General features: G+C 35.1%; 1 protein-coding gene across 4 annotated transcripts in view; it reads right to left on the reverse strand.

Moving 5' to 3' along the window:
• The window catches only part of tmem110l (transmembrane protein 110, like), a 211,658-nt gene extending 191,269 nt beyond the window's left edge, over nt 1-20,389 (reverse strand). For 2 of the 4 annotated variants that reach the window (XM_087246218.2, XM_087246221.2), the window contains exons 1-2: nt 20,265-20,389; nt 16,646-16,692 (exon numbers count right to left, since the gene is read on the reverse strand). The gene's annotated coding sequence lies outside the window, so the exon portion shown is untranslated. Of the gene's footprint in view, nt 1-16,645; nt 16,693-19,921 lie in introns of all 4 variants that reach the window. The other 2 variants (XM_087246220.2, XM_087246217.2) reach the window with 2 other exon arrangements.
• Between the last annotated feature and the right edge of the window lie 856 nt (nt 20,390-21,245).

Below are 21,245 nucleotides of genomic sequence, written 5' to 3' on the forward strand. Positions count from 1 at the left end.
CACCTTTGGCAGCAATTACAGCCTCAAGTCTTTTTGAATATGATGCCACAAGCTTGGCACACCTGTCTTTTGGGAATTTTCGCCCATTCCTCTTTGTAGTACCGCTCAAGCTGCATGGGAAGCGATGGTGTACAGCCGTTTTCAGATCTCTCCAGAGATGTTCAATATGATTTAGGTCTGGGCTCTGGCTGGGCCACTCAAGGACATTCAGAGTTGTTGTGAAGCCACTCCATTGATACTTTGGCGGCGTGCTTTGGGTCATTGTCCTGCTAGAAGATAAACTCACACCCCAGTCTGAGGTCAAAAGCACTCTGCAGCAGGTTTTATACAGGATGTCTCTGTACATTGCTGCATTCATCTTTCCCTCTATCCTGACCAGTTTTTCAGTTCCTGCTGCTGAAAAACTTCCCCTGCCACCACCATGCTTCACTGTGTGGATGGTTTTAGCCTGGTGATGAGCAGTGCCTGTTTTCCTCCAAATGTAATGCCTGGCATTCACTCGAAAGAGTTAAATTTTACTCTTATCAGACCAGAGTATTTAGTTTCTTATGGTCTGAAAGTCCTTCAGATGCCTTTTTTCAAATTCCAGGCAAGGAGTGCCTTCCGTCTGGCCACTACCATGCAGGCCTAATTGGTGGATTGCTGGACAGATGTTTGTCCTTCTTTCAGGTTCACTTCTCTCCACAGAAGTACGCTGGAGCACAGAAAGAGTGACCATCGGGTTATTGATCACCTTCTCGACTAAGGCCCTTCTTCGATCACTCAACTTAGATGGCCGGCCAGCGAAGAGTCCTGGTGGTTCCAAACATCTGCCACTTACAAATGATGGAGGCCACTGTGCTCATTGAAACTTTCAGAGCAGCAGAAATGTTTCTGTAACTTTCCCAGCCTTATGCCGAGACAATCCTGTCTCGGAGGTCTACATACAATTCCTCTGTCTTCATGCTTGGTTTGTGCTTTGACATGCACTGTCAACCCTGGGACCTAATATAGACAGGTGTATGACTTTTCAAATCGTGTCCAATCAACTGAATTTCATGAAATTTCAATTTCATGTTCAATCAACTGCATATTCATGTTCATCCACCTGCATTTCTGTCTGTCTCTCCATTTGCATAGTCTTTTCCATCTATTTATATATTATATATCATAGTCTATCTACTAGTCCATTTCAATCTGTTTATCTGTCCGCCCATCTACCAGTCTGTCTCGATCTATCCATCTCCTTAAGTACCTGTATTTATTTGTCTGTCTTTCTACCTACTCTGTCTATCTCTCTGATTATCTACCAGTACTGCATCTGTCTATTCATTTTTCTGTACCTGTTTTTCTATCTACCTGTCTGTCTAACTGCTTGATCGTCTACTTGTATTTGAGCATCTCTGTCTGATCCTTTGTATTTCTGTCTAACTTTCTATATAACGGTGTGTCTACACATTTTTTCTGCACTGTATTCAGAACAATTAAACATCAAAAGTGACATTTTAACTACACTGAACCAGTATTAATTTAACTAGAACTACACAAACATTCTACACTGCTGTCCAGTCCGACTGATATACTGAAAATGTTCCACAATTTGAAATATTTGTATGGCTTTTATTGTACTTCTTTATCTATGTTAAGCTGCATTGGCAAAAATCTACATTGTCGTTTAGTGGAAGATATTATAGGTAGTGATACTTTGAGAAATGTTTAATTCAGTGCATGAAGACTGGCATGCTGCTTGCCATTTAAATGCATCACAATTTGCATATCACCTTTTGCACGCACATGTACCTGAACACTGGCTTGTGTTTCTCGATGTGTACAGTATTTGCACAACGTGCTTGGCTGATACTGCAGCATTGAGAGTAAGTCAATCTAGATAGGATGCAGGGTCAGTATGCAAAGTAATGGGATCTAAAGTGAACAGGGTCAAGAGCAAACAACGAGTCAAGAGTCTGACACATCTATCCAGATTAATGCGACCTACGTGTTAAACACCAAGTCGCCATAGAAGAGTTGAGCACTACCTTAGTCATTAACCATTCATGATTTCTTGCATGACTTGAAGGGGTGCAGTGGGAAAATCTGTTTATTATGTGAAAAGACAATGGAGAATGTTTTCTGCTGCAAGGTTTCAATAGGAATAATGACTGGTTATCAAGAACTATTTGGTGAAACATTCTTTAAAACATTATTTATTTTCATACTGGGACCCGCATAAAAAAAGCTATACAATTTTAGTTAATACAACAGTGTCGAGGCATACTGCAGTTATACTGTATATATTACAATATTTACCACTCTCTGTTAATGTATGCAACAGCATTAACTATTGTGAACTGAAAGTAACTGTAAACTGTGGAGCATTGTAGTATGATATACCCCTGTATTTTGGAAAACTACATTATTGGGTCATTAGTTTTTGTTACAATATCAACTGTAGAATTACTGTAATGGATTAATGCAAGTACTTTACTATAGTGTGCTTCAAAAACACTTTAGTAATTACTATAAATGATTATAGTATTTTTTATGTGGAAAGGAATGATTTTAATAATATAAAGAACATTTGTGGAATGAAAAGGTTTAATGGTTTTTCTTGAAATGCAAAAAAAACACATATTGTTGAGTGTTGTACTGAAAAATTTGAGGCAAAGTGGTGAGATGTTGACATTTGCTAAATGGCACTGCACTTTTAGAAGTCACAATTAGATTATGTGGTCTTTATTAAAAGGCTGAAACACTGATCAACAACCAGCAGCATGACGTGAGACGTATATGGGAAGTGATCTACTACGTTTTTTTGTGGTAACAGGATTAGGTGGTTTAAGAGTGAGTTGGCATGATACAAGGTTAACAGGGAGGACAACAATGTGTCAGCTGAACTAGAGGAAATGGTGGACTTAACCTCTTAACCCCTGCACTTTTAAAAAAAATAAAAGGTTCATCAGCTGTTTTATAGCACTTTTACTATATATAATGTTACTATGTATATGGTTTTACTAACCATAAAGGTTCTTCAGGATTTTTTTAGGTGGTAAATGTCCTATACACAGTAGTACAACTGCCATACAAAGAACTTGTTAAGCCCTTGTATAATTATTTAACGCTAATACTGTCTTATGTCAATTGGTTTAGTTTGAAAAAGGACTAAAAAAAACATTTAAAAAAATGTTTTTTTGATTGTACCGTGTACTCAATTTTCCACATAAAGAAATATTACACTTCATAAAACTGTATCAATATTACACACATTTTAGATTAGTTTTTAAAATTGTAAAAATGTTAAATTGAATAAATGAACTTCAAAATAAGGTGACGCAGTGGCGCAGTAGTGCTGTCACCTCACAGGAAGAAAGTTGCTGGTTCCAGCCTCGCCTCAGTTGGCGTTTCTGTGTGGAGTTTGCATGTTCTCCCTGCGTTCGCGTGGGTTTCCTCCGGGTGCTCCGGTTTCCCCCAAAGTCCAAAGACTTGCGGTACAGGTGAATTGGGTAGGCTAAATTGACCGTAGTGTACGAGTGTGTATGAGTGGTATGGATGTTTCCCAGAGATGAGTTGCAGCTGGAAGGGCATCCGCTGCATAAAACATGTGCTGGATTAGTTGTCGGTTCATTCCACTGTGGCGACCCCGGATTAGGGACTAAGCCGAAAAGAAAACGAATTAATGAATTTCAATAGGAATTTTTATGATTACTTAAGATCCGAAGATACGTAATAAAGGCTGGTCTGGAGAGTTCATCGACATTCATTAAAGAAGTATAAAACTCATCATTTAAGGGTCAAGCAGTTGTGCAAGGTATGTGTTCACTTGCGAAAGTCTCAAACAGGAAGTTCCGAGCAAAAGTTCCCACATTCAAAGTCTTTGCTGATGTGTTTAGAAAACCAGAAATCTGACTCAATTTATCAACCCGGGAAAAACACAAGCCAATAACAACATCTTTGGGAGAAGCAGAATTCATTTTCAACCCATGACTGATAAATTTCCCAAAACACTTTGCTAATGTGATCGAAGCCTGGAAACTACTGACATATGAAACGGTTCATTGCCTTTTTTTTAAACAGCTGATCAAAAGTTTATAAAAATCATTTCACACTGACAGAGGAACAGTTTTGCACAAGCTAATGGCAGGCCTACTGTGGAAAACAGCACCTTAGCAAATTATGAAAGCCTTACTAGCCAGAATACCCTTACCAACACATTGTGAAGTTGGATTGTTATTTGTTTGTTGGTTTAATATTCGCTCATTCGTTCATATTAACAGTCACTATATTGTTTGCGATGTTAATTTGAATATTGGGTCTGAAATTTTATTCAAGTATGACTTTAAAAGAACATTAGCACTATTAAAAATGTTGTACTCTGATAGTCATTAACTTAATATGATTTGTCTATTTAGAATTTGCAAATAAATCTATATTTAAATTAAATGAAATTATTAAGGAGAATGTCCAAATGTGCAAATATAAAACCAACTTTACCTCAATGCTAACACCTTACAATGGCAGGCAAATATCCACAACAGACTTAGCTTTCTAGGTCAAGCCAACAACAACACACACACAAAAAAAAAAAAACACAACTCTATAGTAATATCATATGGGGAAACTTACCTTAACGTCATTAAGAAATAAGGTTATAGATGATCAAACATCACTTCCTAAAATCAGGCCATTTTAACATAAACCTCGATGGAAATTATTCTACAAGTATATATTCACTCTAGTCAGAAATAAATAAATGACACACTAGCTTTACCCTAATTGTCAGGTGTGTTCAGTTTGTGTCACACATTGACTGATAATATAATTGTCTTGTGTTATATATTGATACATTTATAAAGTTTGAGGAAATAAATGGAGTACCATTTATCTCAACATATACAGTATGATCGTTGTGTAAAAAAGTTAAATAATAAATGTTTTATTAGGTTGCTGATATAATATGATCTTGATTGTATATAGAAAATATATAACATACTAGATACAATAACATTTTAACGATACTCATATGGTTTTACTGAAATAAAAAATAAAAAAATGTACAAATGGTAACTGAACCCACTTTAAATTTTTATAATTCAACTATAATAAAACCAGCCTTTTTAAGGGTATTTTTAATTTGTGCATTTTTTATTTGATGAGAGATTTTGAGTTTTAAACCTTTTGCAGTTCTTATTTTTGTCCAGTCCTCTGGTAAATCAGGAAATGTCCCATTTTAGGGGTACTGTTGCATCATTTCTGGTCCAACAATGCCAGTATCTTGTGATTGTGATGTAATAGTTTGGCAAATGCGGCACTTGTTTATTTTTTCTCCTTCAGACTCCTGTCTACTCAGTGACCTCATTGCAAAAAATAGGGAAAAGGAAATTTACTGGGAGCTTGAATGAAATGAATGACTTAATCAGCTCTCTCTGAACAAAAATCAAGTAGCCTAGCCATTTTATTTCATTTCATGTTGTGATTTTTTACCACAGATGTTCAAGTTAGAAGTTTTAACAGTAACTAAATAAGTAGGCTATTGTTTGCTGATAAACTTTGATGTTGCATTGATACCATGTTGCTATAGCATAATTTAACATTGTGCTATCATGTTTTGTTGGTAGGACATTGTTAACCTTAGCATGCTTTATACTAGCACATGCTGTTAGCATTATTTAGCTTGTTGCTAGTATGAATAAGTAAGCTGATAACATGTACTAGGCTAGTTGCTATGCTTTGCCAGTGTTAGACACATACTGTAGATAGACACATAGAGGTCTTGAAGATTGTGAACTTGGTAACTTCATTGTGGGATTCATTGTTTGAAAGTTTTGACCCACTCAACGAAAGAGACATAGCCAGCTGCAAGCCCAGAGACAGGCCACCAGATCCAGGCCAGGGTACACCATTTAGGTAATGATAGATTAGTTGCAGTTTTGTGTCAATAACTGAGCTATGCAAATAATGTTGACTGGAATTGTATGTACAGTATTTATTAACAATACACAAAACACTACAAAAACATAATTCAATTGTTTTACTGAGATTCATTTGGATCATTCCCACGAATATATGCGCATATATGAAATCTATATGCAATATACTGTATATACATGTATGCCACATATAGGCAAAATTGAGGTGCATATGTGCATATACAGGTCATATGGTCTACTGTATTGCTTCTTTATATCCACATATAAGCCCTTTATGTACATACAAGATGTCGCCTATATAGCTCATATCTCACTTTGGCAACTGTCATACATGATGCTTAGCTCATTTTTTCTATTATCAAGGAAATAACTAAAAAAATGCAACAACAAAATAAACATATGCATGTGCGAACACTTGAAATTGGTATGACATATAATTGACATGCTTTGGAATTTAACTATGGCAAATAAGTGAGAGAAGGTGGAAAGCTACGATGTCTACACGTTTTCCTGAAATATTTACAATGTCAATTCTTTCTTGTACGAAGATAGTGGAAAAGAAGGAAATATATAACAAAATGGTTTGTCGTTTTTATATTTTGTTTGTTTATGTTAAGTTTTTTGTCTTATTTTTGTTCTTGTACTATATTTTTTCTTCTACTATTTGATTGTTCTTAAGTAAATAAAAACAAATTTAATTTGGGCTTTTATTTACATTGTCTAGCAGTTATGGATTTTAATAATTTTTCTAATATAGGTGAATATATGTGCATATATGTACCTATATAGGTACATGTATGCACGTATATATGTACACAAGTACACATGTATGTGCATATAATATAGAAAACTGCCATTTTTTTTATGTTACATTTAATAAAAACCTACATCAAAGGTTTATAGGTTCTTTCCATGTGGCATATAATGAACCATAACGTTTTTGACTGTAGCTGATGAGATATTTAATTCAACTACTGTAAATATTAAATTTTTCAAATATTTGATAAAATATTTAATTTATTTTGTTAATCTACACCTTTGCAACCCTACCACTTACAGTAACCTGTTAAAGGCATAGTTTACCCAAAACTGAAAAAATCTACCATAATTTTCTCAACCTTCACTTTCACAATTTATCGGTGAGTTTCTTTCTTCTGTTGAGCACAAAAGAAGATATTTTAAAGAAACCTGAAAAACCAGTCACAGTCTGTGGTTACAGCTGTTCAGCTTTCTTCAAAATATCGTATTTTGTGCTCAACAGAAGTAGAACAGTTTTGTAACTATTAAAAGGTTAAATAAATGACAGAATTATTTTTTTTATGTATGTCTACACCAGAGATGCACTGTGATGTAAATGTGACTGCTTATGATTTATTGCAATAGTTTAATATTTTTAATGCTTTAAATGTTATATGCATTAAGTAACCGGATTTAAAGTAATGTTTTCTATGTATTTTTAAATATAAAAAAAAAAAAATTGGAAATAACCCATGACAACTTTAATGTAATACAGTTTGGTACACATTTACCTTCGGGCCACGGCTCTCAATGATATTTGGTTTTTGGCCCTTTATATGAAAAAGTTTGGGCAACCCTGGTTAAAACGGCCCCAGTCCTAGACCAATAAAGTAATGAACCCTTAAATTATGAAAATAACTGTATTTATTGTTGTACTTTGTCATAAAAATTGTGTTATAGGTATATGCACATTCTTATTAGCTTATCAACCTACTCGCAGTGGAAGTCCCTCCTACTTGCAAGCCTGAATTTAGTGGTCGGAATCTAGTGTGGGTCTGCTGCTGGATATCATTTCAAAAAGTCTAGTTAAATTTTCAGTGTTTTCTGAGTCATTATTTAAAAAACTTAGGAGTCAGATCAATTAGCATAAAATGGATCAGCCTGAAGGTCTTAAGACTGGTAAAAGAGATCATCAAAATTTCCTAGCACACTTCCTTTTAGAGCTTTTTTCAAACAGAAGTTGTTGTCTATGCACACATATGTGGTTAGTGGTGGTTGGACCGAGTCTAAAAACACCATCCCCAAGTCTGACTTGGGTATCCTAAAGTGTAAATTATTGTGATTTTTGAGCTCGTTTTATTGTCTGCCAGTAATAAGCAATCCAATCCAACCAAACAAGCCAAAAACATTATGATCAAGCACAAAAATAATAACGTAAAAATTCTCTTCCACAGCTCACTAGGAATAAATTCCTAAGCACTATAAACATCACTAAATATGCACAGGTTTATTTGCTTGTTCTTACTGAAATGTCACATTACTTCCTGTAAATTTTCAAGCACAATGAAGCTTTTGTGTTCACTGTCAGATGTCTGAGACACATGTGCATGGATACACATTAAGGAAATACCTCGATTTGTAATAATAATAAAAGAGTATGAGCTTGTGTGCTTTTGTTTTACTGGCCACTTCTGCATTTGTGTGTCCTCAAGCACCAAATGAGCTTGTTTTGGAACTCTGGCTGGGTTATGTCAGTTTTGCTTGGGGAACTGTAGTTATGACAACTGTACGTCATATTGAAATAATAATCAACCTGTTAAGTCCTGTTCATTTTAATCTTTTAGCACAGCTAATAAGTATAGGCTCACCTGAAATGTGAGCGTTCAGGACTCCAGGGACAGTTGTTGGATGGCATTCAGGTGCTGGTTTAGGTTTACTGATACACACTCGCTCCTTTGAAGGGACTTAAGAAAAAATGGGAACTAAACCAAGCCCCATCTAGCGAATGTGAGAAGTCTCACGTCCACCTAAGAGTCTGTCCTCCACTCCCATCTCTGTCCCTCTCTCTTTCTCTCACTCCACCCTGCGTATTTTTCCTCTTCTGTTTCAACCAAAGCTAATTTAGAGATGTTCGGTTGAGGTTTGGTACAAATGAGACACATATGTCACCTTATTTTTAGCTTCTCTGGGTAAAACAAGGAAACATGACAAACTAGTGTGCTTTACTTAATTGTGTTGCTTGGGTTAGCTTAGAAAACTCTGAAAATGTTCTATTTATAATGAGCTTGGTCTTAAGGCCAGGATTTAATTTACTTTACTACTCTAATCTCCCAAAGGGGAACTGTTATAACGTAATGTTGATTTAAACCTGATTTAAACTCAAATTATATTTCAAGATATCTGGATTTTGGAGATGTAGTTTGCTAAAAATGCATAAATTAAATGTACTGAATAAAAACCTAACAAAAAAAAAAGCTCAAAATACAGGCAGATCAGTAAATAGACAAATAAATTGACAGATAATTAGGTAGATCATATGAACAGACAGACAGCTAGGTGGGTTGGTATAAAGTCAGTCGGTACACTGGTAGGTGTATATATAGACAGACAGAGTTACAGACAGAGAGACTAGCAGGTGTATTGGTGTCCATATAGACAGATAAGTCGGTGTGCATGTGAACAGACAGACAGACAGGTTGGTGTATAAGTGGACAGACTGACTGGTTCAGACAGCTACATTTGAATGATTGACAGACAGGGAGACAAAACAATAGATCCTTATATGGAGAGACAGACAGCTAGGTGGGTTGGTAGATAGTCAGACAGGTTAGTTTGTATGTACAAAGAAGGACAGGTATGTTTGTATGTAGGGAATGCAACAGACAGGTTGGTGTTTAAATGGACAGACAGACCGTAGAAAGACATACAGGTTGATGTTTATGTTGACAGAAATACAGGTTGGTGTGTATGAAGACAGACTGAAAGATAGATGGTCAGAGAGGTTAGTTTGTATGTTCACAGACAGAAAGGTAGCGAGGCCGGTGTGTATACGACCAGACAGACAGAGAGACAGATAGGTTGCTGGATATAGACAGACTGACAGGTAAGTTTGCATAAAGACAGACAGAGATGTACAGACAGTTAGGTATATGTGCATGTAGACAGAGCGGCAGAGAGACAGACAGACAGAAAGTTGTAGACTGACAGTTAGGTATATGTGCATGTAGAAAGACAAACAGACAGATGTAGAGAGACAGGTATACGTGTATGTAGACAGACAGACAGCTAGGTGGGTTGGCAGAAAGTCAGACGGTACTCAGGAAAAACAGGTAGGTGTATATGTAGACAGGTAGATAGACAGGTTGGTGTGCATGTAGACATACAGAGTTAAAGACAGAAAGACATACTGGTGTGCATATAGACAGACAGACAGACAGACAGACAGACAGTTTGGTGTGCATGTAGACAGACAGACAGACAGGCAGGTTAGTGTGCATGTAGACAAACAGGTTGGTGTTTATGTGGACAGACTAACAGGTAGACAGTCAGACAGCCAAGTTTGGATGATAGACAGACAGAAAGGCAGACGATACTAGATCCTTATATGGAGAGAGACAGACAGCTAGGTGGGTTGGTAGACAGTCAGACAGGTAGACAGGTAGACAGAAAAACAGGTAGGTGTATGAGTTGAAAGATAGACAGGTTGACAAGTAGACAGACAGAAATATAGACAGACAGACAGGTTTTTGGAAAAGTAGACAGACTGACAAGTAGATAGACAGGTTGGTAAAGACAGACGAACAGGTAGATAGTCAGACAGCTAAGCTTGCATGTACATAGACAGACAGGGTTATATGAACGGACTGTAAACTGTAACAGACAGGATGGTGTTTGTGTGGACAGACAAACAGTAGACATACAGACAGGTTGGTGTTTATGTGGACAGACAGAAAAGAGAGATGTATATGTGGACAGACAGACATGTTGGTGTCTATGAAGACTAAATGAGAAGTAGGTTATTAGACAGGTAAGTTTGTATGTTCCCAGACAGACAGCTAGAGAGGTGGTTAGACTAACAGGTTGGTGAATATAAACAGACTGACAGATAAGTTTGATCTAGACAGACAGAGATGTAGACAGACAGTTAGGTATATGTGTATCTAGACAGACAAAGATGTAGACATACAGGTATATGTGTATGTAGACATACAAACAGACAGGTATACAGACAAAATTTAGCATTGTTCCATACACAAGGTTGTAAACATGAGAACAAAGCAAGACAAATTTATATGTGTATCTAGACAGACAAAGATGTAGACATACAGGTATATGTGTATGTAGACATACAGACAGACAGGTATACAGACATATTATGCACCAAGTTATTTTTTATATTAACAAAAGAGAGGCTAGAAAAGGAAAAAAAAAATGTATATGTAAATAACCAGACAGACAGGTTGGTGTTTGTATGTAGACAGACAGAGAGACAGACAGATAGGTCATTAGTATGTAGATATTGCAAGATGTAATTTTATCATGTATTTTTACAAAAAAGAGGCTAGAAAAGTTAAATAAATAAATAAATAAATAAATAAAAAATTAAAAAAACAGATAAAAAATTTTTCCAGAGAAATTTTGTTCCCATATTCTTAATCGTATGTAATAATTGTGACCCCTATCCCTCAACAGTTCTGTAAACTCTTTTATATTCCTCTCATGAACATAAACATTGAACACAGTGAGAGTGATGCCTGCTGCAGCCTTTCCATGCAACCCCCTGAAAGATGCCAAGTTTACGAAAGCAAAGACAGTCACTCCTGCAGCCTGCCACTTTTTTACAGCGCTTCCGAATAAAACACAGCGCTGACTCTGCATTTCTTTTCTAGCCGTGTGTGTGTGTTCATGTTGGCAGATATGAGCGTGCATGTGTGAAAAGGTTTCAGTGAGGCTCAGGGGGAGAAAGTGAGTACGTGAGTCTGAACACAGACTCCGGGATTAATTATTCAGCCGTGAACGAGGGATAAAGAGAGAGAGAAAAAAAAGAGGAGGGCTAAACGTGAAAGAGGACGACGTGCCACATGAGGACAGTTGTGCCAGTCTGCCATCTCACACAATATCTCAATGACCCATGGATTCGCTGATGGCCAATGGAAAAAAATCAAAGATTTCCCCATATAGCAGTCAGGGTATTCAAAAAATATAAATATATGGGAGAGTTATGGTGTGGAAAAGCCCCCAAAAAGCATACCATCCAGACTGTAGTAAAGCATGGGGGTGGATCAGTGATGGTTTAGGCTGCAATATCATGGCATTGCTTAGACTCAATACTTGTGCAACATGAGCGCTGGGTCAATGCCAAGGACTACTGAACCATTCTGGATGACCATATGCACCCAGTGGTTAGGGTTCAAATCTTGTATTCTGAAGGCGGTGGCATGTATTAGGATGATAATACACAAATACACACAGCAATTCTGGTGACAGACTAGTTTGAGAACATGAATATGTCACATGGCCTGCACAGTGACCAGACCAAAATATTATTGAGCCACTTTGGGGTGTTTTAAACATTTTCCTCCACCAGCATCACATAGTGACCTAGACAGACATTTTCTCTAATAAAATATGTTTGTGTGTGGGTGTATTAACGCAACTTAGCATTTAACACTAGCATTTAATTTATAAACCGTCAGTTTAGAACTTGACACTTTTTTCCCTCAAAATTTAGCATTGTTCCATACACAAGGTTGCAAACATGAGAACAAAGCATGACAAATTTATTGCTAAAGTATCCAGCACAATTTGTTTTCAATCTGCATGTTTATTAATTATGCAATGTAATCATCTGTTTTTATTTACTATTGAAAATATACATTTCTAGTGATATGAAAAATCCATCACAGAATAAGATGCGATTAGTTCACATTTTGTTAGCTTTTTTTACTTCATGTTGGTCAGCCTTTGTTCATCCTGGGAAACTGAACTGAGACTTTCTTACTTGGGCATAGATAGTTAATCATAAATTCATAAAACATCTTCTTATAGCTGATAACTAAATCATATACAGATGACACAGGCACTTTTATACAGTTTATCCATGATGTCGCTGACTATCATGCCCTCTGTCCTAAATTCAATATAATTGGTTTGCTCTTGGATTTTAACACTTATAATTAAAAGCATGTTTTGGGTTCAACAATATTTCAAATCTATAGACGCATCCATGAAATGTTGGTTACAGTCACTCATGTGCTTTAAATTTGTCAATTGCACAAGTTTTGACTTATTGTATTCATTACATGCATTTGCAGGGCATTGGATGATATAATAGCCAATAACTTTGTTTCTGCAATGTTCAGCTTAATGAAAATTCAGCATTTTACTAATATTATACAAGATGGTGCCTAGAATAAAGATACTGAGAACTTAATTGTTAATATTATACATATTTTTGGTCTATAATTATTAATGTAAGTGAATCAAACTATAAGCCTCCATTAAAAAATATATTAATTTGAAAGACCTGATGCTCTTGTCCTATGGATTTCCAGTGTACTAAAAATGCATTAACATACATTTTAAAACAATACAATAGTAATACAGTTTTTTCCCCATACAATAGGGTGAGTTCCATTTCATTTCTTTCTGCAAAAAATATGACATTGTATCTCTGACCCATAAATAGATTTACATTTAATGTACATGAATGTGTGTTAGTGTATAACTGATCATTATTTATTTATTTATTTGTTTGCAGCGCTTCTTGTCCTGTCTGAGATCCATTTTATATATCTACCAGGCAATGAATATCACTACTTTTTGAAGAAATTAGACCTTAAACGTGGCAATTTAATAATGGAAAGACAGTTCAGCGGAAGGCGACGCAGTGGCGCAGTAGGTAGTGCTGTCGCCTCACAACAAGAAGGTCGCTGGTTCCAGCCTCGGCTGGGTCAGCTGGCGTTTCTGTGTGGAGTTTGCATGTTCTCCCAACGTTCGCGTGGGTTTCCTCCGGGTGCTCCGGTTTCCCCCACAGTCCAAAGACATGTGGTACAGGTAAATTGGGTAGGCTAAATTGTCCGTAGTGGATCTGTGTGAATGAGTGTGTGTGGATGTTTCCCAGAGATGGGTTGCGGCTGGAAGGGCATCCGCTGAGTAAAAATGTGCCGGATAAGTTGGTGGTTCATTCCGTTGTGGCGACCCCGGATAAATAAAGGAACTATAAAGAAAATGAATTAAATGAATGAATGTTTATTTATTTATTTATTTATTTTTATTTTTTAATTCATTTATTTATTTATTTTATTTATTTATATTGAAAGAGAATTTTTTGTAGTCATGACTGTTTTATTTGAAACAGTATTGCTGTTGTTGTTTTAAAATTAAATTAGATTAAATATTGAATACTAGATTACTAATTAAATCTTACTAATACTAATTAAATGTCAAGGAATAAACAAACTAATAGGAATAAGTTAAAGTTCATAAAAAAGTTCATAATATTTTTTTAAAGGGCAAAAACACATAATATAACTAAACATTTGAAATAATTTTAAAGTAAAACTGTAAACAAATTAAAACTAACTAAATAAAAATATAATTTTGAAAAATCTGTAAATCAAAATGTTGTTAAAATGTTACTTATTTTGCCATTTTAAAATGTTATTAAATTCTATCATAAAGCAAAAAATCATATTAATCTGCAGATAGGTAATAAACAGACTCTGCAGCACAGATAAAGTTTTATGTGGGGTTCAATGTGCAATTAAGTCTATAATCTTTGATAAAATTGCACACAGGTCGCTTCTTCTTCAGACCACGTAGCTTTGTTGTCATTTTAGGCCTGGTGACGCAGGTAAACCTCTGGCTGACCGGATTAAAAACGGGTCTTCCTGTCCTTACGAGATCTAACAAAAGATCTGACTCAGGCTTTTACGCAAACCCCTGTCCCAAACGCACAGTAGACATCAACACGATTAAAATACATTATTATATTAGCATTTCTAAGGCAAAACTCACTTTAGCACATGGTTTTCTTTAATCCACAAATGACTTGATTGCTGCTAATTGATTTACATGACTAATCAAATGAAAAAAACTGATCCAGGTTACGTGTTAGTTGCTACCCATGCTAAGTCACGGCACTGAACTAATCGCTAAAGAATTACAGCTCTATTTAAAGAGCTGGAGCTTAGCAGGATCATGTCAAATCAGCCTGGAGAACAGCTATAAACTCATTTTAGCAGCCCCAGACAGGAGAAGTTTTGTACGAGCTTGGAGATGAATGCTAATGGCTGTGACACGTGTGTGAAGCTATGATAACTGCATGCTAAAGTATAAGTCACCAGTTAACCGTTCATTCATGTTAGCTAATTCAATTCAAAGCTACAATTTTCCACAACGTTTTATTGTTGTCAAGCTGCTATGGAAATTGCTAATATGATCTGATTTGTTTATAACATGATGTTATGCTATTAGGCTACGAGAATGTTCAGGGCGTTTGCTAAGTTTTGGAAAATGAAATATGAAAACTTGATTCATTTGAATTTAACTGTCATTTAAAAAGACATTAAGAGCAGAGCTCGTCCACAGATTGTTTTAGAAAATATTCACATTAACTAATTTAGCAAATGAAGCAATACAACGGCCATGTTTTTGAGCAAAGGTTGATGGTTGAGCTAAAAAAAATCAGTAATTAAGTGCTTTGACAAGTATGGTTAATGTCATAATAAATATTCATATTTTAACAGTCTATTTGATGGTTGAATTCCAGAAAATCAGTATTGAGGGGTTTTGAAAAACGAAATAGAGGAAAAAAAAAACAACAACCCTAATATTAATTCATTCATTTATTTTATTTTCAGCTTAGTCCCTTTATTAATCTGGGGTTGCCACAGCGGAATGAACTGCCAACTTATTCAGCATATGTTTTACGCAGAGGATGCCCTTACAGCGGCAATCCATCACTAGGAAACAACCCTAATATCAAAAAGCAATAGAAACTCAAGCTCTAATGACAAAAGAATACCATTAAAATACTACAAACCATTCATTTTTAACCAGTTTCTAATGTATTCTGGGAAATAATCAATTATTTATTGGATTTAACTTGCTATAGCCAGCTAAAACTCATTAGTAATTTACATTTAAAACAATGCAATTTCTATCATAACCAGTAAAACTATTGCTCTTGTTTTCAACAGTGACCTTTTAAAATAGATGACTCTAAATAAAGTTGGCAGTTCATAACTACGTTTTCATCTAATTCTACCACTAGCCTAATAGATCTTACATGTTATAAAGGTTTTTCCAGAGACTAAAACATCTAAAACAGTCACCTCACAGAAGCTTCATACTGTCAGTCCAACTTTAAAACGTCTCTCTGAGCATGTTAATGAAGCACTGAATAGACAAGAACAAGTTTCCAAAGTAATTACTGTCGTCTTTGTTTTATGAGAGCTACTGAAGTTTCTCGCCCACTGCACATCTATGTCAGTTCTGCCCACAGGAAGTCATGTGGTTTTACTATTATTATTATGACTCTGATCTAACTTCCTCCAACCACAGTCAGAAAAAGTACAAAGATGAGCAAAAAATAAATAAATCTTCATCCATATGGATTAAGATTATAACAAAATTTTTGCTTTCAATAATTTTTATTAAAAAGTTTATGAGAAAGAAAAATAATTCAAAATCAAAATGGGAATAAAACCAGGAAAAAATAAATGATTAGTACATTCTTGTTTTAAAAATTTTCAGCTTATAACAATAGAAGAACCTTTTTGGTCATAAACAAAACTTTTCCATATCGTTCTAAAAAATATCCAAGCTTTTAAAGTGCCATTTAGGACCTTATAACGTTCAAATAAGTAATTTTTCTTAATATAGAATGTTGTATTTATTTTATTATTTGACTATTATCATTTGTATATATTATTTACTAATATTGTTTATTATTCTGTCTGCTTTATATATCTTATAGGCTTTGATTCTCTGCCACTTACCCAGAGGTATCTTCAGCTGAACAAAGATGTCCGAATGTTCTGATTAACTAAAAACAAACAAACAACAAAATAGCTTAGTTATAATTTAAAAGTATTATATTAGAGAGAGTGTTTACAGTTTCTGTAGATCATGATTGTCAGTTATAAATATGAAAAATAAAAAGGTGGGAAATAAAGAATCCTAAACTCCAAAGAACCATTTCAGGATTAAATGGTTCTTGAGGGTGTTATAGTTCTAAATAGAACTGTTAATGTGAGTTAAGAAACTTTTAAAAACATTTTTGAGAAGGATTTACTCCAAAAAAGATAGTAATGAAGTGCTGTGACTGTTACAGATTTGAAAAACAAAAAGGCGGGAAATAGAACAGAATAACAGAATCTCTAACAGAATCTCTTCTGAAGAGTAATCTAACAGAATCTCTTCAGTTCCTAGAATCTCTTACGCAAAGAACTATTTCAGCATTAAAGGGTTTTTAGCCTACAGAAAAGTGTAAAGTTCTTCTATTTTAGGGTATGACTCTAACCTTTTGGTCTACTACACTTTGTCAGGCATGTTCTATTATACATTAAACAATAAATACTGTTTACAATCATATAGTTAAATGATTTAGGCATTAAAAATGTTTACTGCAATGTAAATCTGCAACCTTAATTCCACCCGCAACTGACTAGCATTAGCATGCTAGCACATTATGATCCATTCACATCACTTAAACCAATGGCTATATAAGGATTAACCTTTCAACATCCTGTTTGGCAATAAAGGTAACAAAAAGGAATTTTTCAATATTATTATTATTATTATTGTTATTATATTGTTGTTGTTATTATTATTGTTGTTAATATTATAATTATTTTCAGTTTATATTTTCTCCATTTTGCAAGTCTAATAACAAGCTGTTTTTATTTTAAGATATGTGCTTACTGTGGTTGAAAGGGCATATCCGCCACACAAAACATATACCAGAGTAATTGGTAGTTCATTCCGCTGTGGTGACCCTGATAAATCAGAGACTAAGCTGAAATATTGTGAGCGAGCAAGAATATGTGCTGCCTTCCACAATCACGAGTCGCAGATGTTATTGACATTTCCAAAACAAAGGAAACAGTCATGTGAGCTTTCCATACCGTGCAGTACAGTATCCATCTGCACATGAATAACTGGAGGCATAGAGTTCATCTCCTGTTATAATCTGTCACATTGATGACCTGACTGACTGAACAGTGATCTGATTTGCAAAGCTGATGTGTGTTCTCCATCTCTTTAGCCTAGAGCTCAGACAAAACACTGAGCTATAAATAACCATTAGAGCTCCCTGACAACAGTCACACACACTTTTGAACCGCACTGTCATTTACCACATGCTCGTTTTAATGCAAGAGGCATAATTAGGTAAATTTAGGGTGTTATTTCAGGATTACCCTTTAAAGATTTTTGTTTGATTGCAGGTAATTTTTTTAAAGTATGATGTCCAATATTAGTGCCACAGACAATAATGGTGGTAAATACTGTATAATAGGAATTTTAATGACATTTTAATGGCCAGTGTCTGAATTCCCCGTTTCTATGTGGAGTTTGCATGTTCTCCCTGCTTTCGTGTGGGTTACCCCGGGTGCTCCGGTTTTCCCCACAGTCCAAAGACATGCGGTACAGGTGAATTGGGTAGGCTAAATTGTCTGTAGTGTATGAGAGTGTGTGTGGATGTTTCCCAGATATGGGTTGCAGCTAAAAGGGCATCCGCTGCGTAAAAACTTGCTGTATAAGTTGGCGTTCATTCCGCTTTGGTGACCCCGAATTAATAAAGGGACTAAGCCGACAAGAAAATGAATGAATGAATGAATAGAAATAAGCATGAATTGAACAGAATTATTACTGACTTTTACTCAAATAAGAGAATGTTTCAATCACATTTCAATTTGTTATTGTAATTTTTAAATGTGGGAAGTTTCTCCATATAAAAGGTTTATATTTACAAATTTTAGACATAATATTCAGAACCAGCAGAGAGCGAAGTTAGTATACAAAGCTATACGCTAACGTAAGGAAAATAGCTATAAAAACAAAGTATAAAATTTTAAGTAATATAATTTTTAAGTGATAAAAATAAAACTGAGTGCATTAATTACTTTAATGTAATGTATGCTTTATTTATGAAGGTGCTGCAAATTTAATATAGTGTGTTTGCAGTTATTTTATGTCTTTAAATGGACTGTAAACTAAAACAAAATATAAAAACAAAACTTTCCAGTTTTGAAACAAGGAGCATGTTTTTTTTTTTTTCAACTCAGAAATTTAATCTTTTTAAATGTAAACTGGCACAAACAAACAAAAAGTAATAAACCTAAACATAAATATTCATATTGAAAATGCTGAATGTATTTATAAATAAATAAATATTATGCAAAATTATTTTAATAATCAAAACAGACAAATACATTAATGCAAATATTTTCAAATTAAGATCAAACTAATAATTATGTTTATGCAAAGTTATTTTATTATTGTTTCAAAACAGTTTATTTAAATGAAGGAATGTTCTACGCTGTAAAAAAATATTAGTTCACTTAATAAATGTAAGGCAACTGGTTTACTCAAACTATATGCATAAATATTACAAAAATAAGTTAAATCCACTTAATAGTTTCAAGTTGCAATAGGTTTACTATTTTTTAAAGTACAATTAAAGTACAATTATTAAAGTCATTATTAAAGTACAATTATTTTATAGTGTAAAAAAACATGCATAAGGTAAACTAAAACAAATTATGTCTGTGCAAAGCTATCACATTGTATTGTAATTATTACAAAATAAACTTAAGTGTGTGCAGGTCCTGAAACCAGAATTTGTATTTATTGCACTGGTTATTAAACAATCCCATGAACTTCATCTAATATTGTCCTCCTGTTGACCCAAACAGTTGACATGTGACAGACTCCGTGTGACTGAGGTGACATGCAAATGGCATCTTCTCGCAATAATTTGAATGTTAAATGAATGGCTGACTGGTTATACAAGTTTCCAGTAAGGCAATACACTGCTGTTCCACAAAGTAAGCAAAGCAAGTGGGCCATAAAAACACAGACAATGCTTATTAGAAATGAGGCGGATGTGGTTTTAGAGAATCACACTGCTGTGTAACTAGATAAAAACAACAAACTGACCAAACGCTGCAGGGAATTCGGAAAATATGTTGCTGCTGCTGCTCTTTATTTGACCATTTAAAGGAACATTCTCAATTTACAACTCCCCTAAAGTTAAATAGATTGGGTTTTACCATTTTTTGTATCCATTCAGCTGATCTCTGGATCTGGTGATAGCAATTAGCTTAGCGTAAATCATATTTTGACCAGTGGCGCCCAAACTCCTTCGCGGTTGGTGTCCTGTGAAGTTTACTTCCAATGCCAATCAGACACACCTGCGCTAGCTAATCAAGCTCTTGCTAGGGTTTATTTTAGAATGAGACATAACTACAGGTGTGCTGAGGAAAGTTGAAAAATCTGCAGGACACCGGCCCTCCAAGATTAAGTTTAGTTACCCCTGGATTATTTATTTATTTATTATTTTTATATTGTCGCAGGTGGGAGATCACACAGATACACAGAGAAATGTTTATTTACAGTGCAGGGCGAGGTGTCCGTGGCAGCCCAAGTCCCAGTTTGCACAGGTCTGATTTGGGGAAGTGGAGTACCGATCGTGGATAGCTGGAGAGGGGACTGCCGCGAGCCTTCAGTAAAACATGCTCTCCTTTCCTCCTGGCGTCGTGCCTTATATTTCCCTTTCCCAACGAGTCTCAGCTGGCCCCGATCGGCGTGCTGATTGAGGTGAGGGATATGATATTTATAATTTACAAAAAATATATTATATTTATAATAAATATAATATTCATTCATTCGTTCATTCATTCATTCATTCATTCATTCATTCATACATTTTCTTATCAGCTTAGTCGCTTTATTAATCCGGGGTCACCACAGCGTAACCGCCAACTTATCCAGCAAGTTTTTTTTTTTACGCAGCGGATGCCCTTCCAGCTGCAACCCATCTCTGGGAAACATTCACTCACATTCACACCCACATAATAAATATAATAATAAATATAATATATTAATATGAATATAATTTCCTAATTAAAGCATGACACTTAAATAGTTTATTAAGACGGAGAGAAAATGAAATGTTGCTATTTTCTAGGCCAATATGGATAGGAAGACCATTTAAAGCGATGTAAACAAAAACAATGAATCCAAAAAGAGCCACGTTGATAAATAATCTTTATGATTAATGTTTTAACAATACATTATGATTGAATTGCCTCTTGTTACACTTATGAAAGGCCTAGTTTGATAAAAGGCAGGAAATGTTCATGAGCCAATGACATCCCAACATTGAAATGGTCTATACTCATTTTTGTATGATAATGAAGGAACTTTGCTGCTGTACCAAGGATGCAGCAAGAGCAATGATAATAACCATCCCCTAAAAATAGTCACCAGCTAGGTAACTACTTAACAGGGCTGCGTAATACCATTGTACCTTTTGAAGCTACAGCAGGAAAGTTTCTTGAACAGTGTTTCTCAACCACGTTCCTGGAAGACCAC

Source organism: Danio rerio, chromosome 4, assembly GCF_052040795.2.
Source record: "Danio rerio strain M-AB ecotype USA chromosome 4, GRCz13ab, whole genome shotgun sequence".
Classification (NCBI taxonomy): domain Eukaryota; kingdom Metazoa; phylum Chordata; class Actinopteri; order Cypriniformes; family Danionidae; genus Danio; species Danio rerio.